Here is a 23380-nt window from a genome sequence, read left to right as displayed (position 1 = left end):
GCCAGGGTAGTAAACAAGCGTGAAGAATGCAGCTTGACCTCAGAGAGGCAGGGTCGACAATAAGACCTGAGAGCTCGGCCTAAGAGAGCCGGGCCTGAACGTCACTTAAATACTCAGAAGTGTCGATTACACTTGTCTAACTCATTGATTGATAAATTAAATTATGTGTTTGTTGACTAGGTTATTACTACTAAGTTTATTGTTTATATGTTGTTGCTTATTTGAATCTGTTGATTTAAGTTTCTTGTCGATCCTTGCTCGCGGGTGTTATATGGTGCAGGTAAGGGAAATGGGAAGTTGGACCAGCCGTGAGTTGGAGAGCTTTAGGGGCGGCATGTACATTTGCAGCTACTCGACTACCATGGCCAAGGGATCAACAAGGACTAGAGCTAAGACTTTGATTTTGCTGCTTAGGCCGACTTAAGTTGTAATTATTTTTGGAAGTTGTACATGCCTTGCAAACACTTATTTTTGGGATCCCATGTACAGACTCAAACATTTTAATGAAAACAACTATTCCTATGATCAAAATCTTTAAACCCTAATCCATTAATTATCCTTAGTTACACGTTTGTATCCAAATGACTTGATTAACAAGTCCAACACTATTTTAAAATACACAGTGTAATGGTCTTGGTTATCCAGGGTGTTACAACTTGGAATCAAAGTCGTCTAGGTTTAAGGGTTCCTGAAGACTGGCTGGGCATGTACTGTATCACCCAAAATCTGGTAATAAGGCTTAGTGCCTTGATTAGCGTGCCGGGAGGGCAATAACTAGCTTAAACATATTATTACATGGTTAATTTTGATTTATGTGTATTAATATGTAATTACCTGAATTAAATGATTATGTGATTAGAAATGCATGTTTAGGAGAATTAAATATGCATGTGGGCCTATTCTTGTTAATAGGGGCATATTTATAATTTTGGCCCGTTGAGGGCATAAATATGAATTATGTGTGTATTATGAATGAAACCACAATATTGTGGAGATATATTTGTGATGTGTGATCCGAGACAGTTCTAGGGAGTGGAATAGTCACAATGGGTCGAATACCTGGCTCGGGGTGAGCTTAGGGGTATTTTGGGAATGTAGCACGTGTTCGGGATTATCGGGTAACGGGCAGTGATTTAGCGGGTTTTTAAGTATGTTGGGGTTAATTGGGGAATTATAGGAATACTCGAGGAGTTAGCAGGATGTGGTAAAAGACAGGATTGCCTTTAGAGGCATTAAAGGACTAAGGATTTACTTAGGGGCGTTTTGGTCATTTTTAGAGGATAGACTTGAGTAAGACACTAGAACTAACCAGAAAGAAAGCACACTCCCTCAAGCTCATCTCTCTCTCTCTTTCTCGGTCTATCTCTCTTGACACACACTTTCTCTCTCAAAAGGCTAAGGAAGTTTTGTTGCTGAAATTCAAAGGGGATTGAAGCTAGAAGTAATAGGGTCTTAAGTTCGGGAACTCAAATATAAGGGCTCGGGAAGGATCCTACTACCCGGTTTAGTAGGATTCGAGGTCCCAAAGGCTAGAATAATATTTCGAATTTCGTATTTGGTTTAGGGCTTGATGGATTATTATTATTGTGTTGTGACTAGGTTTTACCACCAAGGTTTGGGTTTAGGGGATCGTACTCGGGATCACACTAGACAGTCAGCTCTGGACACATGTAAGAAAACTATTTATGCTCGTAGAGCAGGGAATGACCCTATTATTTGTGTTTAATGTGTGTTAATATTTGTAGTTGTTATGCTATGTTTTGCATTATTATAAGTGAGTGGTGAAGGCTGGGAACGGCAAAGGCCGGGGACAAAAAAGGCCAGGATTGGAATTAAGCATGCTCAATGCAGGCCGCTAGGGCGAGACCCTCTAAGGGCGCTGTACTCACTTGCTCGGTGAAGACCGTGAACCCAGTGCCTGGTAAAGCACCTGGGTCGGCATAGGCCGCTATGTGTTTAATCTGTTATCTGTTTAAGTTGTGTATTACTGGATTGAGTTGTCTTATATTATGTGTTGAGTTTTCTTGCTGGGCCTTGGCTCACGGGTGATCTATGGTGCAGGTAAGAGCAAAGGAAAGGTCGGCCAAGCATGAGTTGGAGTGCATGGAGCGACGCATACATGTTTGGCCTACCTGGTCGCCACGGCCGGGGTTGTTTGAGGGACATTTTATAAGCACTTAACTTTGTTGCTTAGGTCGAATGTACCTTAACTTTTGATTTGTAAATATATTTTGAAACAGTGTTTTGAGATTCCAGTGTATCACTTTTACAACTTTAATGGACGTCCAACCCTTATATACTTAAATTTCACTAAATGAGTATTTGTTTCAATTTAGTCACACTTGTTGATTTAATACATTGATTAGCGAGCTAATGGAACAATTTAAAATCATATGGTAAAGACTCTAAGGTAGTAGGGCGTTACATGTACACTTGCCGCTATTGACAAGCTTGACTCAGGGTTTGGTAACTATATATATGATTATGTGATTACTTGCTCAAATGAAATATAAATGCCGTATCTGCCTGTTAATTAGGGAGCATGAGATATACTGATAGGGCTTGGCCCTTCACTATTATGTGTTCATGATAAGGCATGCTTATTAGCATTGCTATTGAATGTTAGTATTATTAGAATGCCTGTTAGTATTGTGATTGCATAATTTTGCTTGATTGTTGGCATTGGACCGTGGGGTGACATCTGAAAGAACTTGTTATCTTTGCCTGATTAGCTGAGTCATTGATTGCAAATATACTTGGAGAGTTATGCCTCCAAGGCGATCAGTTTGACTAGCCAACGCTGACATCGAGGCTATAAATGATGACCAGGGTCAGAACCCTTCGCCAGTCTCTGAGAACTGGAAGCAGATGCTTGTTGATAAGCAAGCTAGACTTTAGAGTCAAGAGAAAGAGATTTGCATACTGAGACAGCAGGTTTCGCTAGGGAACGCTGCACCAGACCTGCCACATGTTGCTGCACCAGCTGTACAACAACCTGAGATTGAGAACGGGTGGGAGTCGCTGTATGGGATTCATGAAGCAACATCCTCCAATATTTGAGGGAGGACCAGATCCATTTAAGACTGAATAATGAATGAGCCTTACTACCCCCATCTTGGATTTTATGAGGGTGGTAGGTAATAACAGAGTACTACAGTAATTCTGTTAAGGCGACAAAGGAGAATGAGTTTACCAGTTTGGTGCAGGGAAATATGATAGTCACTGAGTATGCCCTGAAATTTGATAGGCTGGCAAAGTTTGCACCTGACCTAGTGCCTACAGATGCAGCCAGGCAAGATAGATTTGTTTGGGGGCTGAATGCTATGATATCCAGGGATGTGCGGATTACATTAGTACATGGGGAGACTACTTATGTCCAGGTGGTTGAGAAGGCCCTCACAACTGAGGAGGCAGAGAACAAGATATGGAGGGAGAGTGCTACATGATGGGATGTTCAGAGGGCAATGCCTCCATTTGTAGGATCGGGTAGGGGCGGGGCCCTAGTGATTAGAAGAGGAAGACCCCTAACACCTCGACCACACCAGGTCTTGAGAGGAGGGGCCGGGGTGTCTAGGGCAGCTGCCAGGGTGACAGTGAAATATGGAGGAGTTACCTAGAGTGTGCCAGATGTAGGAAGCGCCATCTGGGCAAATGTCGGGTGAAAGCATGTTATTTGTGTGGGGTGGTTTGACATCTCAAGAAAGACTGCCCAAGCTTGAAGAAAGAGGAAACAATGAAGGCAGACAGCTTGACTCCAGCTCGAGTGTTCGCCTTGACTTAGGCAGAGGCAGAGGCTAGTTCCTTGGAGGTGATAGGTCAGCTTTCTAATGCTGGCACTCCATATACTGTATTGATTGATTCTGGTGCTACACATTCATTTGTTTCTAGCTGAGTGATTGTTAGATTGTGTAGGCTCTATGGTTATTATATTGCGGGGTTTGGGACTTTATTGCCTACAAGGGAGCTGGTAGTTTCTAGGAGGTGGGTTAGGTCATTGCTAGTGATGGTGGACAACAGGGAACTATCAGTGGACTTGATTGAGTTGGGTATGGATGACTTTGACATGATTTTGGGGATGGATTGGTTAGTAAGATATGGGGCGATTATAGACTGCAAGAAGAAGATGGTGACTTTTGAGCCTGAGGGTGAGGACCCTTTCATTTTTGTTGGCACTGTGCATGGACCCCGCATTCCCATGATATCAGCATTGAGGGCAAGATACCTGTTACAAGGAGGTTGTATAGGATTCCTAGCTAGTGTGGTGGACACCACTAGGGTCATGCTAGTGGGACCAGAGGAGACTAGGTTGGTATGTGAGTTCTTGGATGTGTTCCCTACCAGGACTGTCACCACATCGGGAGATTGAGTTCGTCAACCAGTGTCGAGGGCACCATACAGAATGGCTCCGACAGAGCAAAAGGAGTTGAAGGTATAGTTACAGGAATTATTGGATTTGGGATTTATCAAACCTAGCTTTTCACTGTGGGGCGCTCTAGTTTTGTTTGTGAAAAAGAAGGATGGGACCTTGAGGATGTGTATAGATTACAGGGAGTTGACCAAGATGAATATCAAGAACAAGTACCCACTACCTAGGATAGATGAACTGTTTGATCAGTTGCAGGGTAAGACAGTATTCTCGAAGATTGATCTTCGATCTGGTTATCACCAGCTGAAGCTCAAGGATGAGGATATCCCGAAGACTACCTTTCGAATGAGGTACGGGTATTACGAGTTTCTAGTCATGTCATTTGGGTTGACCAATGCCCCAACAACATTTATGGATCTGACGAACATGGTGTTCAAGGATTATTTGGATCAGATTATAATTTTCTTCATCGACGACATCCTAGTTTACTCTCATTCAAAGGCAGAGCATGAGCGACATCTCCGATTAGTATTGCAGAGATTGAGGGAGCACCGGTTGTATGCCAAGTTTAAGAAGTGTAAGTTTTTGTTACCGAAGGTGACATTCCTTGGTCACATTGTTAGTGGAGACGAGATTAAGGTGGATCCAGCCAAGGTACAAGCAGTTAGGGATTGGCCTAGGTCAAGGAACGTCTCAGAAGTTAGGAGTTTCCTTGGGTTGGTGGGGTATTATCGATGATTTGTGGAAGGATTCTCAAAGATTGCTACAACATTGACAAAGTTGACATGGAAGAACTTAAAGTTTTTATGGTCAGACAGATGTGAGAATAGTTTCCAGGAGTTGAAGCGACGGTTAATTATTGCTACGGTCCTAAGTCTTCCTTTAGATGGGGATAAGTTTGTGGTGTACTACGATGCTTCGAGACTAGGGTTAGGATGTGTGTTGATACAGACTGAGAAGGTCATTGCCTACGCATCGTGACAACTGAAGGAATATGAGCAGCGGTACCCTACTCATGATTTGGAGTTAGCAGTGGTGGTATTTGCACTAAAAGTATGGCGACACTATTTGTATGGAGAAAAGTGCGAGATATACACCAATTATAAGAGCTTGAAGTATTTCTTCACCTAGAAGGACTTAAACATGAGACATATACATTGGCTAGAGTTGGTAAAGGATTATGACTGTGAGATTCTTTATCATCCAGGGAAAGCTAATGTAGTGGAAGCACTTTGAGTAAGAGGGGCCTAGGACAGTTGTTTAGTTTGAAGCAAATATCGAAGGAATTGGCAGAAGACATGGCCAGTGCAAAGATAGAGTTGGTAGTGAGCCAGTTGGCCAATATTAATTTGCAGTCCACTCTCTTGGAGAGAATAGAGGAAGGCCAGATGAGGGATTCACAGTTGATGAGGCTTAGAGAGGATGTCCTAGCTGGAGTAGCTAAGGACTATTCCATTACAGAGAGGGGTTTGCTGAGATACAAGGATCAAATTTGTGTTCCGATGGACATGGCTATCAGACGAGAGATCGTTGATGAATCTCATACCAAACCATATTCATTACATCCAACCACCTAGAAGATGTATCAGGATCTAAGGTCATTGTATTGGTGGCCAGGAATGAAGAAGGACGTGGTCGACTATGTGGCAAAGTGTCTAACCTGTCAGCAGGTGAAGGCTGAACACTAGTGGCCGGCAGGGTTGTTACAGTCTTTAGGTATTCCCAAGTGGAAATGAGAAGATATTACTATGGACTTTGTAGGAGGCTTGCCCAGGACAGTGGGGCAACATGACTCGCATGTGTGATAGTAGACAGATATACCAAGTCAGCTCATTTTCTGCCAATAAGGACGAATTATATCGTGGACCAGTATGCAGAAATGTATGTGAGGGATATTTTACATCTCCATGGGGTTCCAAAATCTATAGTATCGGACTAGGATGCCATTTTTACCTCCAAGTTTTGGGGAAGCTTGCAGAAGGATATGGGGACTCAGTTGAAGTTCAGTACAACCTATCATCCTCAAATAGATGGGCAGTCTGAGAGGACGATTTAGATATTGGAGGACATGCTTAGAGCATGTGTATTAGATTTCGAGGGGTCTTGGAGTAAGTGTCTTTCGTTGATTGAGTTTTCATACAATAATAGCGATCAATCAACGATTGGGGTGGCTCCATATGAGATGCTGTATGGAAGGAAGTGTAGGTCACCCATTCATTGGGATGAGATGGGAGAGAGGAAGTATTTGGGTCCAGGGATGGTTTAGAGGACTAATGGGGCTATTGAGAAGATTCGCGCTCGAATGCTTGCCTCACAGAGTAGACAGAAAAGCTACACTGACCCTAAGCGTAGGGACGTGGAGTTCCAGGTAGGAGGCCACATATTTCTGTGAGTTTCACCACTGCCGGGAGTAAAATGGTTTGGAAAGAAGGGCAAGCTGAGCCCTAGGTTTGTAAGACCTTTTGAGATCCTGGAAAGGATCAGGCAGGTAGCCTATAGATTGGTGCTGCCCCCGTCATTATCAGGAGTTCATGATGTATTTCACATCTCAATGCTTCAGAAGTATGTGTTAGATACAACCCATGTATCAGGGTATGAGGATCTAGAGATACAGACGGACTTGTCTTATGAGGAGCGACTAGTTCGGATCCTAGATAGAAAGGACAAGGTTATGAGGAACAAGACGATTCCTCTAGTTAAATTTTTATGGAGGAATAGCAAGGTCGAGGAAGTGACCTGGGAACTAGAGTCAGTTATGCGGGATCAGCATCCTGAGTTATTTAGGAAATTTCGAGGACGGAATTTTCAGTAGGAGGGGATAGTTGTAACGTACAGAATTTGCTACTAAGGCTTAGTGCCTTGATAAGTGTGTCGGGAGGGCATAATTCGATTTATATTTGAAATTAATTGAATATATATGTGATTATGTGGTATACACGACTTATATGGTCATATGAATATATATATATATGCATGTGGGCCCGCTTTTTCTAATAAGGGCATATTTGTAATTTTGACCTGTTGAGGGTATAAATGTAATTATATGTGTTATGTGATTGAGACCACATTATTATGTGGATATATTTGTGATATTCGGCGTGAGGCGATCCTAGAGAGCGAGTTAGCGAAAAAATCACAATGAGGTCAAATACCCGACTCGGGGTGAGCCTAGGGGTATTTTGGTAAACTTAGTGTGTATTCAGGGTTTATTGGGTAATGGGTAGATATTTGGTGATTATGTGGGTATGTCGGGATTAATTGAGGATCTATAGTGCTATTTGAGGATTAACGGGAAATATGGCAAATGACGGTATCGCCCTTGGGGGCATTGAAGAGTAAGGTTTTGGTCTAGGGGAACTTTAATCCTTTTGGTGTCAAGGGATAGACTTAGAAAACCTTGAGAAACAATCAGATAACACAAAACACACTTAGTCTCTCTCTCTCCCTCATTTTCTCTCTCTCACTCTCTTTGAGGAGACTTTGGAAAATTTAAAGGGGAAGCAATGAATCTCTGAATTTCGGGGCAAGGATTGTTGGGGAAATTGAAGCTCAGTGGAGCTGGGAGCTTCTAAACTTAAGGGAACAACTAGCATCGATTCAACCAGAGGTAATCTGAAGTTTAGGTTCTGAGTTTTTTTTTAAGTGTTGAAACTTCTTGCTGAATTCTTGGTTTCTAAGTGGTTTTTGGTTATGTATGTTTGTACATCTCTGAGTGTAGTATTGAGGTGTAGGGCTTTAATTATGGCTTTAGTTCATGTTTCAAGTGAATTTGTAATTTGGCTCAGGGAGAAAATGCTGGAAATTCTGAGTTCGCAGGGTCGCGTCGTGGCACTTTTCTTGGAGCGCCGCGACCCGCATGAACTCAAAGGCTTGGGGGGGGGGTTCATTGAACTGCCTTAGCGTCGCGGTGCGTATCCGAGAAATGGACTTGGAAGGCTCTCTGACTTGTAGAGGGCCTCGATGCTATTGAGGGTCGCTGCAGCTCAAATAGGGTTTTTAAGCTCAGGAACTCAAATCTAAAGGCTCAAGAAGGATTCTACTACTCGATTTAGTAGAATTCGAGATCCTGAAGGCTATAAATTTACCTTGAAGCTCTTTAATAGTCTAAGTGATTGATGGTTTCCATTATTGAATTGTGACTAGGTTATACCGCTAGGCTCGGGATTAGGGATTGTGCTCAGGATCGACTTACATTGTCTTCTCGGGACTTGAGGTAAGAAAACTGTGTAACGACCCGGATTTTCAAGACTCGATAATTCGGAAATATAAATGTTTTCATTTAACAAAATGCCTCAAAAACCCATAGAAAAAAAAACTTTTTAAAAAGTCGTATGGCCATACTTAACATTTAGTTACAAACATGTTTTATAAAGATTAGAGTGAGCCTAGTTTAGGAAAATTACACAACATTTCCAAAAATAAAAAGGCTTCCCAAAAGGTCGGTCCACATGTACATTTGCAAGGAAGACTCCAGCGCTCACTGCTCTGCCTTGCCCTTGCACTTACCTACAACATGAAACAACTAGGTAAGCGAAAATGCTTAGTAAGATCAACTTTCAAACAAAGCATGTAGAGAATTAGGGTTCCGGACCCATCCGGACCCTACACAATCAATTTCAAGAACGCTAAAGCGTCCTGGCAAACTTATGGTCATGCCTGATAACCAATGATAAATTAATTCGTAACTAGATAAAAATCCTGCACTCAGAAAAAATCCCAGAACAAGCAGATATATTATATCACAACTATATCTTATCAACAATTATATCCTTGCACTCAGAAAATCCCAGAGCAAGCAGATATATTATATCACAACTATATCTTATCAACAATTATATCCCTGCACTCAGAAAATCCCAGAGCAAGCAGATATATTATATCACAACATAATTCGAGACCAACGCTCGACAATTTCTAACAATTCATGCGTAACGCGCCCTCCAACATAATTGCTAATCTGTAAAAGAGAACCGAGTCTCCACACTAAGATCTAGCCAATAAATATTCTCATCAAGGGTAACTATCGTGTTACCTAGGGCATCGCTACTTATTCAAGAGTGTAATCCAATTTACACGGTTTTACGGAGACTTCTATGTTAATCAGTGGTGCTGGTGAGCAGCTGCCCCTAGGGTGTTCAACCTCACTCAATCTTGGCAACCCCTAGTATCTCTAGGCACTCTCACGGAATGGCCAATATTCACGGCTGCTATCCGGGAATAACTTATCAGAGCACTTGCTCGGATTCTAACCGTCCAATGATTAAGTAAGCATGAGGGCCCCTAGGTCCCATTTATCTTGGCGCCCCTAGGTTTAACCAGCTTATCCTCATCTCATGGCCACTCGTCTCGGTAATGAACCGGACATAAATAAAATCAAGCAGTGTGACGGGGATCAACCGTCTAGGATATGACGGACTTCTACCGTTCATATTTTCTAAATCAGCACTCACTAGACTAACGTCTCTAAGCAACTTTCTATGACAGCCTATGTATATGCATGTATCCCTATACTAACATACAAGACAATAATCATTTCATGTTGCAGCCATACAATATAAGTTGACTTACTTGGAGTCCTTTGCGCTCAGCAAGTTTTCACCCTCCAACGTTCAGTCCAGTTACGCTTAGCCAATACTGTAGTTATCCATACAGTATACTCGGATTAATTATGGCACTAATAATTCATTATTATTATTTTGGGCAGTTTGGTCATTTTAATAAAAGTCATTTGTAAGGATTTATAATCCTTATTTGGTTTTAAACCTATTAAGGAAAGTCATACAAAATATTCGAGACTAAACCCTAAGTCTCGGGGAGACCTATCCTAAGGTCTCGATACCTAGGCTCGGGTATCACAATGGTATTTCCCCACAACCTGCTAAAAATCTTATTCTTTCAAGGTATTGCTATTAACCCGCACTTTCGACTAGTCGGTTAAAATATGTAAGATTTTAGCCGGTATTATATCCAGAAAATACAAATAAATTCCTTAATTATTTTTAAAGAAAATAAAATCTTTAAATTTTCCTTTTATTTTTCTTAAGGTTTTAATATCTAAAAACTGTTTTAAGAAAATTGCCTAATTTGTCTTAATTAGGAAAACCGTTATAAATTTCTCATCTTGACTAATTAATTTTCCAAAAGCAATTAATCAATTTTTACTTACTAGGAAAATAATTTATTTAATTATTTTATCAAAATATAGGGTTTTAAACCCTCTTTTAATTTATTAACTATTAATAAATTAAATATCTTATTTTTAGAAAGAATAAAAACTCTTTAATAAAAATAATTCATTTAAACTCAAAGGGATAATTTTAGTGAAAATATGATTTCAAGACTTACCAATTTATATCTTGAAATAAGCAAAATTTTACTTTTTACCTTATGTTCCAAAATCTCATTTTTACACTAAGTGTGAAAAACCTAATTTTCACATTTTTAACTACATACTTCGTTAGTTCATAACTTGAAATTTACTTACCCAATTGTTTCCAAAATTTCCCAATTCCATTTTTGTTATGCCATTTAGGTCTTTGTAAAATCTTAGGTCAAAATGAGCATTTTTGATTGGTGAAATCATTTTCCAACAATGAGGTAAAAATGACCTTATTTTCAAGTCCTTATTTTTTCCAAACTTTGACAGTTAATAACTTTCAAACCGTTTAATATTTTCTTACCAAATTTTACAGTGGACTAATAGGTTATGCCAGAAATATGTCCACAAAATTTTAGAAAAAACTGGGTTCATTTGCCCTATACAGTGACTGTCCAAACTTGGTTCCGAAAATAAGAATACGAAAAAACAGTTTTTTACCTAATCTTTGAAATAGCATAACTTACTCATTTCTAAACGTTTTTTAGTGTTTCAAAAGCTCAATTTTATGTACTCAATCTCAAAAACATCACAGTACAATTTAATTTTACAAAAACAATATACAGTGGCTGCTTGACCCCTTGGAAGTCACAGCTCAAAACATGTTTTGTTTTAGGGTATCCTACAAAACCCTTGGGGGTTTTGGTTCCCATTTTCAAAAATCAATACACATGCATCATAAAAATTATTAAACAACTACCATAACCTTATTACATCACCAACAAGAAACTTTAAGCATTAGATATACAAAATAATGCTTAAAACTAAAAACCCTACAACCAAAATCATCAAAAGTAAACTTTTTACCTCTTTGGTGTTCTTGCTTAAGGTTTGGACCTTCCTATTAGCTTTGGCTCCTCCAAAACCTTTCAAAAACCCTAACCAACTTCCTCCAACAACATAGGTAATTAGCTATTTGAAACTCTATGATTAAAACTTGACAAAAGTCTAGATTAATGAAACTTTACCTTAGGGAAAACCCTTCCTAGACCAAGACTTAGCTTCCAAGTTTCTTTGGTGTTCTTGGGGTTCAAAATGGAGAGAACACTTGAGAGAGTCTTCAAAAATCAGATGAGAGTGAATGAGGGAGGGAGAGTGGTCGGATTTGGGGGTTAGAATGGCTCACACAACTCTTCAAAATATCACAAAACACTTGAGTGCTTTTCTACCCACTTGCCCACTTGACTTCTTAATTAAATGGGATTTGAATTTTATAAAATTGGGTTCACACCACTCTAAAATAGCACATGGCCAGCCACCCTTTTCCATATACGTGACCATTAATTTTTTTTATTTATTTTTATTTTTTATAAAGGTTAATAAAGGTTTATAAGAAGAAAAGTCCAAATTGACTTTTGACACCTTTTTTCACTCTTATTAAGTTTTAATCACCAAACTTAACATTAATTAATTAAATTAAATGTCTCTCACATTTAATTTAATTAATCACATAATAAATTTTAACCTAAGGTCCATTCATGGAATAAAATTCCCCATTTCGGCAAAATTAGGCATTTAACACAAAATGCCCTAAAATTTCCATTTTCTTTTAGGTTTATTATTTTTGACCAAACCTTAACTTTTATGAATGTATTTTATGCCCAAAATATAATTGCCATGATTTTTCGTTTTATTTTCCGATATTTTTACCCGATCAGGGTTTTTGTGTCGGTCCAGGACCGAAAGTCTTATCTTGACTTTTAAAATCACAAAATTCATATTTTGGCTAGCAATAACTCATGGAATACTTACAAACAAAATATAATATTATTTAAAATAATATTCTTAACCCGGGGGAAAAATACCGACCCGAGTCGTTTAAAGGTACCCGAAAACGTAGGACGTTACAAACTGCACCCTGGTTGTGGTCGAGGCTTGGACCCCTGTAAATGGACATGACTGTGGTTATAAATGTGATAAATCGATTGGGCAATATTGTATATGTTGCATCTGATTGTGTATTATGAAATCTATATGTTTGATTATATCTAACCTGAAAGCTCGACCTAAAGGAGCCGAGGCTAACAGTTAGCGTGCAGAATGCAACTCGGCCTAAGAGAGTCGGGCCTGAACGTCACCTTAATATTCATAAGTTCGGATTGTATTATTACTAAGTTTATTGTTTATATGCTATTGCTTATTTGAATCTGTTGAGTTAAGTTTTCTTGCTAAGCCTTGGCTCACGGTTACTATGTTGTGCAGGTAAGGGAAAGGGGAAGTTGGACCAGCCGTGAGTTGGAGAGCTTTAGGGGCGGCATGTTGTAACACACTGGTTAGTCCAAGATTGTCACACTGTGTACTTTAAATAGTGCTTAACTCGCTAAATGAGTCATTAGGTTGTATTCATGCATCTAGGTGTTATTAACGGGCCAGGGTGAAAATCTTAGTCAAAAGGAATGGATATATTTCATTTAAAATATTAAACTTTACATGGGCCCATGAAAGTGTTTACAAAGTTATTTACAATCCAAAATGGTCATTACAGTATAAAAGTTACAACCCGCCAACCTAAGCGAAAAAAATAGGGTTAAACCCTAGTTCCCCTGAGAAACACCTTGGCTGTGGTGGTCAAGCGGCCACATATGTACACATTGCCACCTAAACTCTCCACTTAAAGCTGGGTGAGCTTTTCTTTCCCTTTACCTGCACTATATAGCACCCGTGAGCCAAGGCCCAGCAAGAAAACTTATTACTGCATGTATACAATATAAATAAATGATAGATGACTAATAAGTCTCTCTAGGTAGATGACTGATAAGTCTCTCTGGATAAATGACTAATAAGTCTCTCTGGGTAGATGAATAATAAGTCTCTCTGGATAGATGACTAATAAGTCTCTTTGGGTAGATGACTAATAAGTCTCTCTGGGGTCTCGCATCCCACGCCATGTGACATTTCAGTCACCTGAGCCTTTTGGCCTTGGCTCTAAGTAACTAGCCTTTAGACTAGACAAGCACTTTAGTTTTCTTTGACCAATAGGTCGGTCAAGCATTTAATGCACATGTTGATTAGATCTAATCCTTTTGGCCTGCATTAAACACGCTAATGCTGCTCTTGACTCATAAGCCAATACCATACGACCAGTCACTACACCAAATACCCATTTCCATAACACATGAATATAATACTAATAAAAAAGTATTATGAAAAAGTATTATATTGGGCAACTTAATGAAAAAAGGGCGGTAATATTTAGTCATCCCGCCACTTAGCTTTTTTTTTTTTTCATTTCCTTCAACATTTCTTCAACAAAGAACAGTCCCATTTCCTTCAACATTTCGACACAAAGAAGAGACCCATTTCTTCGGCTTGGTACGGTCTCCGAACTCCTCACTCTCTCAAATCTCCTCAAATCTCCTCCACCCCTCAAATCTCCTCTCTTTCTCTCTCTCGTCTTTCTCTATCTCTCTGTCAATCCGTTTCCAGTTGTTGGGCTTCTCGGATTCGTTCTTCTCTTTTGTCTTGGCAAGCCAGGTAAGTATTTAGTTGTAGATGTTAGGTTTATCAGCTTGAATCTCATAGAATCTATAAAATCAGTGGTTTTCAAAATTAATTTTCGATTTTGCATATTGCTGGGGTTTTTTCAATCCGAGGCCTCAGTCTATCAGTCTCATTTCAAGCAACTCTGATGACATGCTTGCTATTTGACCCTTATTTGAAGGTATATATTGCTGCTCTTTTTTGGGAAATTTGTTTAAGTTAAGAACCTAAAATATTATGATTTTCTTTTTTTGTGTTCCTTTCTAACTCTTGAATCCATGATACCTAGGCACGGATTGCATCTGCCTCAACTCTAGCAGTCATGTTTGATGGACCTTCTTCAGTTTTTTTGCATGTAGCAGAATACAAGGAACCTTCAAAACCTATATCTTTCACAACACTTTCAATTTCCTTGGGGCATATCTTGATGCAGTTGCATCCAGGTTTGAAAGAAAGAGCTCTTGGCCGTACACCCTTTTCCTTAGTTTTTTAATTGGTCCAATAAACATCATCTTTAGATTCTCAAGTCTTAAGTTACAATTTCCACATATTTCTGGTGTAGGTATTCTTTACTTGATTCAGTGGGAAATCCATGGTAGATTGCTAGTGTCCTTGTTCAAAATTCTCATGGTTTTGATATCATCCACATCGTATAATTCATTTCCTATTCACATTATTTTGTTTAAATACATGTCTTTTTTTTTATCTTTTAACCTCCAAATCCAATGACAGGTTTACTATTATGCATTGCTTATTGAGCTGCTTAAGCTTGATGCCATTCAATTTTTTTAAATAAAATGTCTCTTGTTGCCTGGGTACCTGGCTACTATTACTGTCATTTAGGACATGAATTATACTATTATAAAAACTAGGAATTTCACAACTTGGTTAACTTAAGTTTAATTAAATTTCCACTCTATTTGCTAGCTATTTAGACACCAGGGAATAGTATTTATAATGTTGCTGTACCTGTAGGTTCAGGATGCTCTTGCTCAAAGTGACTTCCTGCTTTATCCTGCGTTTTTATCTTTTCACTAAATCCTATCTTTACTTATTGCTATTTTGTGTTACAGATATTCAAGAATGACTGCTGAACTGTTGCCAACAGTTATAACATCTATACAAAAAAGGATTGAAGTCGGTTTCCTATAAAAAATGACCAGACAGGTCTACTGGTATGGTTCCCTCTCTGTTATAACAATTACATAATTTTATTCACTTCATTGCATGCCTCAGTCATTGTAATTGGATTTAGTTATACAATTTATGAAAGATAAAATAGAAGCGAATAGAAGATTTGAGTAGTATATGCTCAAGCTTTTATTTATTAGACTAACAATGTGAAATATTTAATGTTGTCTTTGAGGAAACCATTTTGCTTTAAGCATTTATTCATATGAAATTTTACATTCATATTTGAAGACGCATTGAACTTTTCTCGCAGTATGTACGAGTATCCAAGTCTCTACTGAGGACATTGCGTGCGATGAAGTAGTTGACCATCAGGAATTTCTAGATGATGAAAGATCTCAGTCTCTGAATCAATCTTGTGATTCTACAACCGTGGGACAAATGGTAAATGTTTTTAATGAAAAGTGTTTACTTTTTATATGACATGCAGTCGTGGTCTATTATTATATATATATTTTCATATGTGAGATCATTTTAAGTAAACAATTATTTTGTATGAGCTTTTCAAATATAGAGAAAATTACATTGACCCACCTTACTTGTGACAAAATTACAATAACACCTGCCGAAATACAACACCCTGTAAGATTAAAAGGAAAAAAAAATTCAAGCACTCTCGACAAGTCAGATTTGACTAATATTTCATTTTTGCTGTTTTTTTTATATAATTTTTTTATTATGTACCACTTCTAATTAAACAATAATTATTCATTTAAATTAAAGAATGATATTGCTGAACAATTGGACACATTATTTAACATAATAACTAGAAAAAAGTTTATATTTTTTTTTCTCTCTCTCTCTCTCTCTCTTCTCAATGGTGGTTCTAATTTACTTTTGTACTTACGTATCAACACTTTCCGTTTATTGCAGGAGTCTAGCCATGCTTTACCACCACGACTGGAGACTATTTTTTCTCCTTATTTGGAGTCCATTGAAGTTCGTAGTGAAGCAAATAAGGACAGTGATGCAGGTTTGAGCATTCAATACTAACCAATTTCTTTAAGTTGTCTGCTGGTAAGAAGCAGTTGTAGAAGAAAAAAGAGAGTAAATGCATTCCAAACAATAGATATTCGTCCTAGCTATATTTTAGCTTAAAATTTATCAAACATAAAAAAACTGTTATTTTATGCTTCTTGTGTAAAGCTTATATTTGATTTGCTGTTCTTTCATTTATCAGCAGTATGTAATGACAAGTATCCCAACATTTCTTGGTTAGAAGCAGATGAAAGTGATGATAATAGAAGTTCAGGTGACTATCAATATTGTGATGTGTCAGAGTTCTACATTTATGACATGACCGTGTCAAACTTTACCTTTGGCGGAACTGCATTCAATGATACTAGCGAATCAAATTTCTTTGCTAATTACGAGCATCCAAAGCCAAACATGTTGTTAGGTGTTGCTGAGCAATTTTGTGTTCTACCTTTACTAGAGGACTCTATTAGAAGCAGTAGTGCCAATGATGAGAAATCAGATGAACAAGCAATGATGGATCCAATTTCTAATCCAATTCATTGCCAAGGAAACTTCAAGAAGGAAGCTTATAACTCTAGTACTTGATTTGGATGGTAAGTGGATTGAGTTGCTTGTATCAAGTCATTACATTTATTATTCTGATTTCTGGAATTGTCATAATTTTCTAGTCAGTTTGTCAATTGATTTACTACTTCCACCATGTTATCATAATTCAGAAGTGTACATATTACATGAAAAATATAGGTAATTTTGATGATAATTTTAGGTTCTTTATTGAATTAACCAAATTCAAGGTATCTATTATATATTGCAAGAGGTCCCTACATGGTCATGAACCATTGAAGGTGAAATAGTTGAAAGTAAGATAATTAAATTTGTTGTGGATTTACCATCCAAAGCCTATTGATTGGGCCATGTGATTGTTCATGAAGTTAATTTAATGGCTTAAATTAAAATACATATTAAAAATTATAAATACATATATGACAGTTTTATTTCTTTTTTTAACAAGTGTTAATTTTATGAAGAGGAACAACCTTTTCCTATTGTTTTTACTTTCCCATAAAGGAATATTTGTTTGACTATATGATTGAAATTTAACCTCCCATTTTCATACATGCAGAAACACTTGTCCATTCTACATTGGAACCTTGTGAAGATGCAGACTTCACCTTTACTGTTTTTTTCAACATGAAAGAGCACACTGTGTATGTCAGAAAACGGTCTCACCTCAAAATATTCTTAGAGCGAGTTGCTGAGATGTTTGAAGTTATTATTTTTACTACCAGCCAAAGCATATATGCAGAATAACTCCTTGATATTCTAGATCCAGATGGAAATATCATCTTTCGGCATGTTTATCGTGAATCGTGCATCTTTTCTGATGGCAGTTACACTAAAGATTTGACAGTTTTAGATATTGATCTTGCAAAAGTTGCTATAGTTGATAATTCTCCTCAGGTATATCTCATGATGAATTTGCCAAAAATTTCAAACTTTGGTTCCTTCTTTAATTTAGATGTCTAACCTTATTTCAGTTGCATTTTACGCTATCCTTTTCATATTTGGTTACTAGGGTTTCAAGATTAGTTACACCGTGCATTTAATGTTAAATGTGCCTTAGGATAGAGCTACGAAATCAACATTTTTGTAGGCTTATCATAAGTAGAACATGCCTTGTTTTAGAGCTACAAAGTCAGTGTGCTTTTAGTGAAAAGAGCTTCTAGGAGCAGGCAACAGGATCCTGTATCGTACATTGATACGAGCTAATGTCTTAGTATTACTCAGAAATTTATTGTTCTTCCAACCTTGGTATTTGTAGGAAGTGGTAACAAATATTAATCTAATGAGAGAGAGGTAGGGGAGTTATAAGGAACTTTTATTGGTAGAATCGAGGTAAATTGAGGAAGGAAACAATTTTTTTTGCTCTATGTCATGTACTTTAATTCCTAAGCCTTGGTCTCTTTTAATCCTTTTAGGTGTTCCACTTGCAAGTGAATAATGGGATTCCCATAAAGAGTTGGTTTGATGATCCATCAGACTGTGCACTAATTTCATTACTTCCTTTCTTAGAGACCCTTGTAGATGCAGATGATGTTCGTCCAATAATTGCCAAGAAATTTGGCAATGACGCATAAGAGCCCTTGCGATTCTCATTTTCTTGAGTATAGCAGCTCCTTATCCCTTACCTATTTTTAGCAAAATTTGGCATAATATATGTTTTTTTTTCTTCTTAGAGCTCCCTAGATATTAACTATATGAGCTATTATTTGCATTGCTTTTAAGTTACTCTATTGCTACTTTCTCTTGTCGTCTCAGCTGGGAACTCTCCGAAATCCTCTCTCTAAGTGTTGTTCAAAGGTAATTTTAGGGATTGTCTTGTTAAATTAACATATACCATCAGGTTTTAAGACACTGATATGATTGCAGTATGAAATTTACTGTTGGTGTCTAAAGTAATACAATGACTTTTTATGAAATAACATGTTGAATGCATTTTATAATTTAACGTATTTTTGTTTGTCTAATTATATGACATATTGAACCTTTTTTTTAACCTTTTGACCACATATATTTATTAGACATTATTTAACTTTGTTTATTTCTTTTGTTTGGAAAGCATTAGTATTTTTGTATTATAGCCTTTAATTTATACAATTTCTCTTGCTTTTTCTACTATAACATGAGCTTCTTTTAGTCTAGTTGAGAAGCCTTGTTTTAATATATAATAATTAGTTTTTAATAAAAATGAAAATAGTATTAATGAGTAGTGATAATAATACAAATAAACAATTGTGGAAAAGGAAATCAGACTATAAGAAAATAAAAATAAAATTCTAAAAAAAAAAAGCTCCTATCCTTCACAGAATCTTTTACATCAATTAGCCAAAGAGGCAGTCTAAATTTAATTTTGGCATAAACAGTCCACATTGTCTTCAACATCTTTAAATTTTCTCTTATTTCTTTCTGGTCATTTTCTTGATTCTGAATGCATCAAAATATATGTGAACATGTTGAGTTTTGACACTTGAATTCAAGTATTAAACTTTTCTAATGTGCAAGTAAATATGTGTATATATTTTTACTTACCTTTAAATGCTCATAAAAGGAAAATCGTTCTTTTACGACGTATGAGACTGTGCAGTGTCTTGTGCAATTTTCTAAATACTCTTGTATGTACCAATTTGCAGTTACATAAGAGAAAAAGAGATGGAAGAGGAGCTATTAATGCAAAGACGTGAAGAGGAGGGTAGAGGTAAAGAAAGACGAAAGGCTCTCTTGGAGAAGGAAGAACGTAAATGGAAGGAGATAGAAGCTTCTCTCATATCCTCTATTCCTAATGCTGGAAGCAGGGAAGCAGCAGCCATGGCAGCTGCTGTTCGTGCAGTAGGAGGTGATTCTGTTCTTGATGTTTTTAGCATTGCTCGCAGGATATGTTCAACTCAGTTAGCTCGTCGAGCCCTTCAAGTTTGTTTATTATTATCACTATATAAAAGTGTTTAAGCTGTGTAAGACACTTGAGACTCTGTAATTAGTAAGTTATACATCAGCCTCTCTAGCATGCTATTGCTTAAATTTTCATGTTTTAAATCAAACAAGGTGTCGTTGCATTAAAGCTCATTATTTCTTTCTCGAATCCACATACTGTCCAATGGGGTTTGAATCTTAATTAGCCATCTCAATACTGACTTGAACAAATAAGCTCCAACATTTTTTTTGGCCCAAAGAGCATGATAATCTCCACTCTTACCTTTGTTTTTAAGTTGCTGAAATATTGTTAAGAAAAATTTCAGGTGTGTGCTTTTGTTCTTACTTGGACTATGTGACAATTGGAAGATGTTTCGGCTAGAAAAGCAAAGGTTTGAACTCAGTTTTCTTATGCTATTTTTCTGGCATGCATGTAAACTATCTTTTGGTTGAGACAATTTATTCTTCAAAAACAGAATTTGAGCAGAAACATTATGTTATTTTAACCATTACAATTATACCAACTTAATTTACACTTTTAAGCAACAGACTTCCAGCTCAGATGCACCAAGAAATCACACCAAACATTAAAAAGAAAGAAAGAAAATACAACTTAAAGTTGCTTCAAATTTTACGATAAATATATAATCGAAAAAGTCTTTGACTATAGTATTAATCCTTCTAAATTTGTAGGAAATAGAATATTGCCCACTTAAAGTAATTTACCTGAACAAAATACACTGAACAAATAGTTTACCTGTGGTAGTTGTACTTGAACTTTCATTTGGGCTTGCTTGATGTATTGTATTTGAGTACCTTAAATTTATGCTTATTTGTGGCAGTCATACTCGGTCCTTATGTGTATTTGGTACCTTGATATTTTTAGGAATGAAACGAATTGGATCTCTTTCTAATTTTATTTGGTGCCTACTTTTGCAGAATTTAACATTCATGTGATTTCTAAATACTATGAGTTAACTATATTCATGTGGTTTTCAAATGCTTTTGCACATGTAGTTAGTTAGCTCTAACTGTAATATAGGTTCAACTAAAGTTAGTAGATTAGTGTGGTTAGTTTCCTGTTAATCACTTCTTGGTTTCCAGCTCCTTTTTCCCTCTCTTTGTATCTTTGTACTATTCAGCTATAAATAATAAAGTCCCATATCTTTGGTACATTTACAGAGATCATTTTATCCAATTCATGTTCTATTAAGTACTCTTATGTGTGTGTGATGGCAGCGATCACACAGGGGGGCCTGTTTGGAAGTATGAAATGCTATTATTTTTTTTTTTTTGCCAAAAAATGAAATGCTATTATTTAATCACAAAGGAATGCTGATGATACCATGCAGTACAGTGTGATGGTGCTCCTTCCTATGATGATACCATCTAGATAATGACCACCATTGATTACTAAGGCATGCCAAAGGCTTTTGTCATATTTTTTTGGCCTATGTAATTTTCAGAGATTACCCCAAAAACAGAAGCTTTTGTTCTCCTTTTTTTTATTTTTACCCTAACAGAGGTGAAAATCAATTTAGCAGAGGTGAAAATCAATTTATTTTTATAGAAGCTAGAAGCTAAAAGTTAAATAAGAAAATGAGATAAAATATTGCTAGACAATTTTATTGTGACAGTCTTGTCTCCATGAAGTTTAATAAAAAGGTCCAATTATTATGAGACATGTCTAGAATCCATTCTTTTTTGTTTTTCCTCTTCTTTTTTTTATATAATTCTTTTGGCTGCTCCTTCTCATGATTAATTCAGCATTGATTATATTTTTTTAGCTCATTACAAGTGTTGAATCACAAATATTCAACACTTGCATATATTTAGATAAAGTTTAGTTCATTCATTCTCTATTCTCTTTGATGAATGTGGTGCTATTTGGAGAGACCAGTGATAAGGAACACAACATAATGAAAATTTCATCTGTTTGCCATAATGGAGTTGTATTGTATTGTATTGTATGTATTTGGTTTCGATTCATGTTAGGGTGATTGGTGTAGGATAATTGGCCTTCTGTGATGTTTGCAATGGCAGGAGGGGTGGTACTTAGCCTTGGAAATTGCTCAACTCAGTATGCTTAGGATTTTGTTGGCTTATCAGTCACAGAAGTGATCATTGCAAGCATAACAGTTGTTATAGGTCCTTTCTTTCATTCTCTCTCTCTCTCTCTCTCTTTCTGACCATTTCTAAATGTTGATGTTTGTCTGTGTTGCTCTTATAGATACTGAATTTTTTGCCTCTGTTGCGATCTTTAATGGTGACAGGAACAACCTTGAATTACTTTTTAGACAATAAAATTAATAGAGCCGAGATCCTTTTCCCCGGCGTTGGCTGCTTCTTGGTTACAGTTTGCCTTGCTTCTACTGTCCACTCATCTAATGCAGCTGATAATAAAGAAAAGCTTGAAGGTTTTTCATCTAAAGAGGGGTATGTTTCATTCATTAAATGTTAAGGTTATCAAAGAATTATCTTGTTATTATTCATTTTTAAAAATAAAATCATCGAGCTTGTTGAGTGATGCAATTTTTACTTAATTGTTTTGTTTGATGGTGCACTTAAGGATAATGAGAATGAGCAGAAAACTAGTTGTACCACTATAGATGGCACTGTAAAACACAATAATTTTTAGTATGGAAAATCAATTAAAATTCTCACATTTAGATGAAAAGTGATAATCTTGTGTTGCAAAAATACTACACAACAACATTTGTAAGTTCATCACCAAACATTAAAATCCAAACATCTCAGATTCTCTATCACATTTAATAATTATAACTTTTGCTACAGGTGTTTGGGAAAAGAACTCTCATTGGACTGTCCATATGTTTCTTTGCTGGTGTTTGCTTTTCTCTATTCTCACCAGCATTCAACTTGGCAACAAATGATCAATGGCATACATTGAAAGATGGGGTTCCTCACTTGGTTGTCTACACTACATTCTTTTACTTCTCAGTATCTTTTTTGTCCTTGCTATAATCCTCACATCACATTCCTTTACTACCCTGTGCTGGACTTACCCAAATCATCATTCAAGGCTTATTTGAATGACTGGAATGGCAGAGGCTGGGCCTTAATGGCCGGTCTGCTCTGCGGGTTTGGCAATGGTCTCCAATTCATGGGATGCCAAGCTGCAGGGTATGCTGCAACAGATGCTGTTCAGGTTGGTTCAAATATATTTTTTTTCTTGATTCCAAACTTCTCTTTTGTGGGATAAACTTGTTTGTGCAAAATTTCAACAAAACCAAAATGTGCATCACATACTAATATGGACTTTTTTGGGGTGGTGATTGGCAGGAACTTCCACTAGTAAGCACTTTATGGGGAATTCTTTTGTTTGGAGAATACAAAAAATCGTCAAGAAGAACATATATATTGCTAGTAAGTATGTTGTCTATGTTTATTGTGGCTGTTGCTGTTCTTATGGCATCATCAGGGCATCGAAAGTAGGAGTCAGCTGCATACACAACCCTTTGCCTTTGTTTTTGGGTAGTGTTTTGTGTAAAGTGATAAGT

The 23380-nt window shown here is 37.0% G+C and overlaps 2 pseudogenes; both read left to right on the top strand.

Annotated features, from left to right (window-relative positions):
• The first annotated feature begins 14370 nt into the window (after window positions 1-14370).
• LOC133824730 (uncharacterized) lies at window positions 14371-18529 on the top strand (annotated as a pseudogene).
• A 177-nt stretch (window positions 18530-18706) lies between these two features.
• LOC133800547 (ureide permease 1-like) lies at window positions 18707-23023 on the top strand (annotated as a pseudogene).
• The last annotated feature ends 357 nt before the right edge of the window (window positions 23024-23380 follow it).

Source organism: Humulus lupulus, chromosome 1 (assembly GCF_963169125.1).
Source record: "Humulus lupulus chromosome 1, drHumLupu1.1, whole genome shotgun sequence".
Lineage (NCBI taxonomy): Eukaryota > Viridiplantae > Streptophyta > Magnoliopsida > Rosales > Cannabaceae > Humulus > Humulus lupulus.
This window is presented reverse-complemented; position numbering and strand designations above follow the sequence as displayed.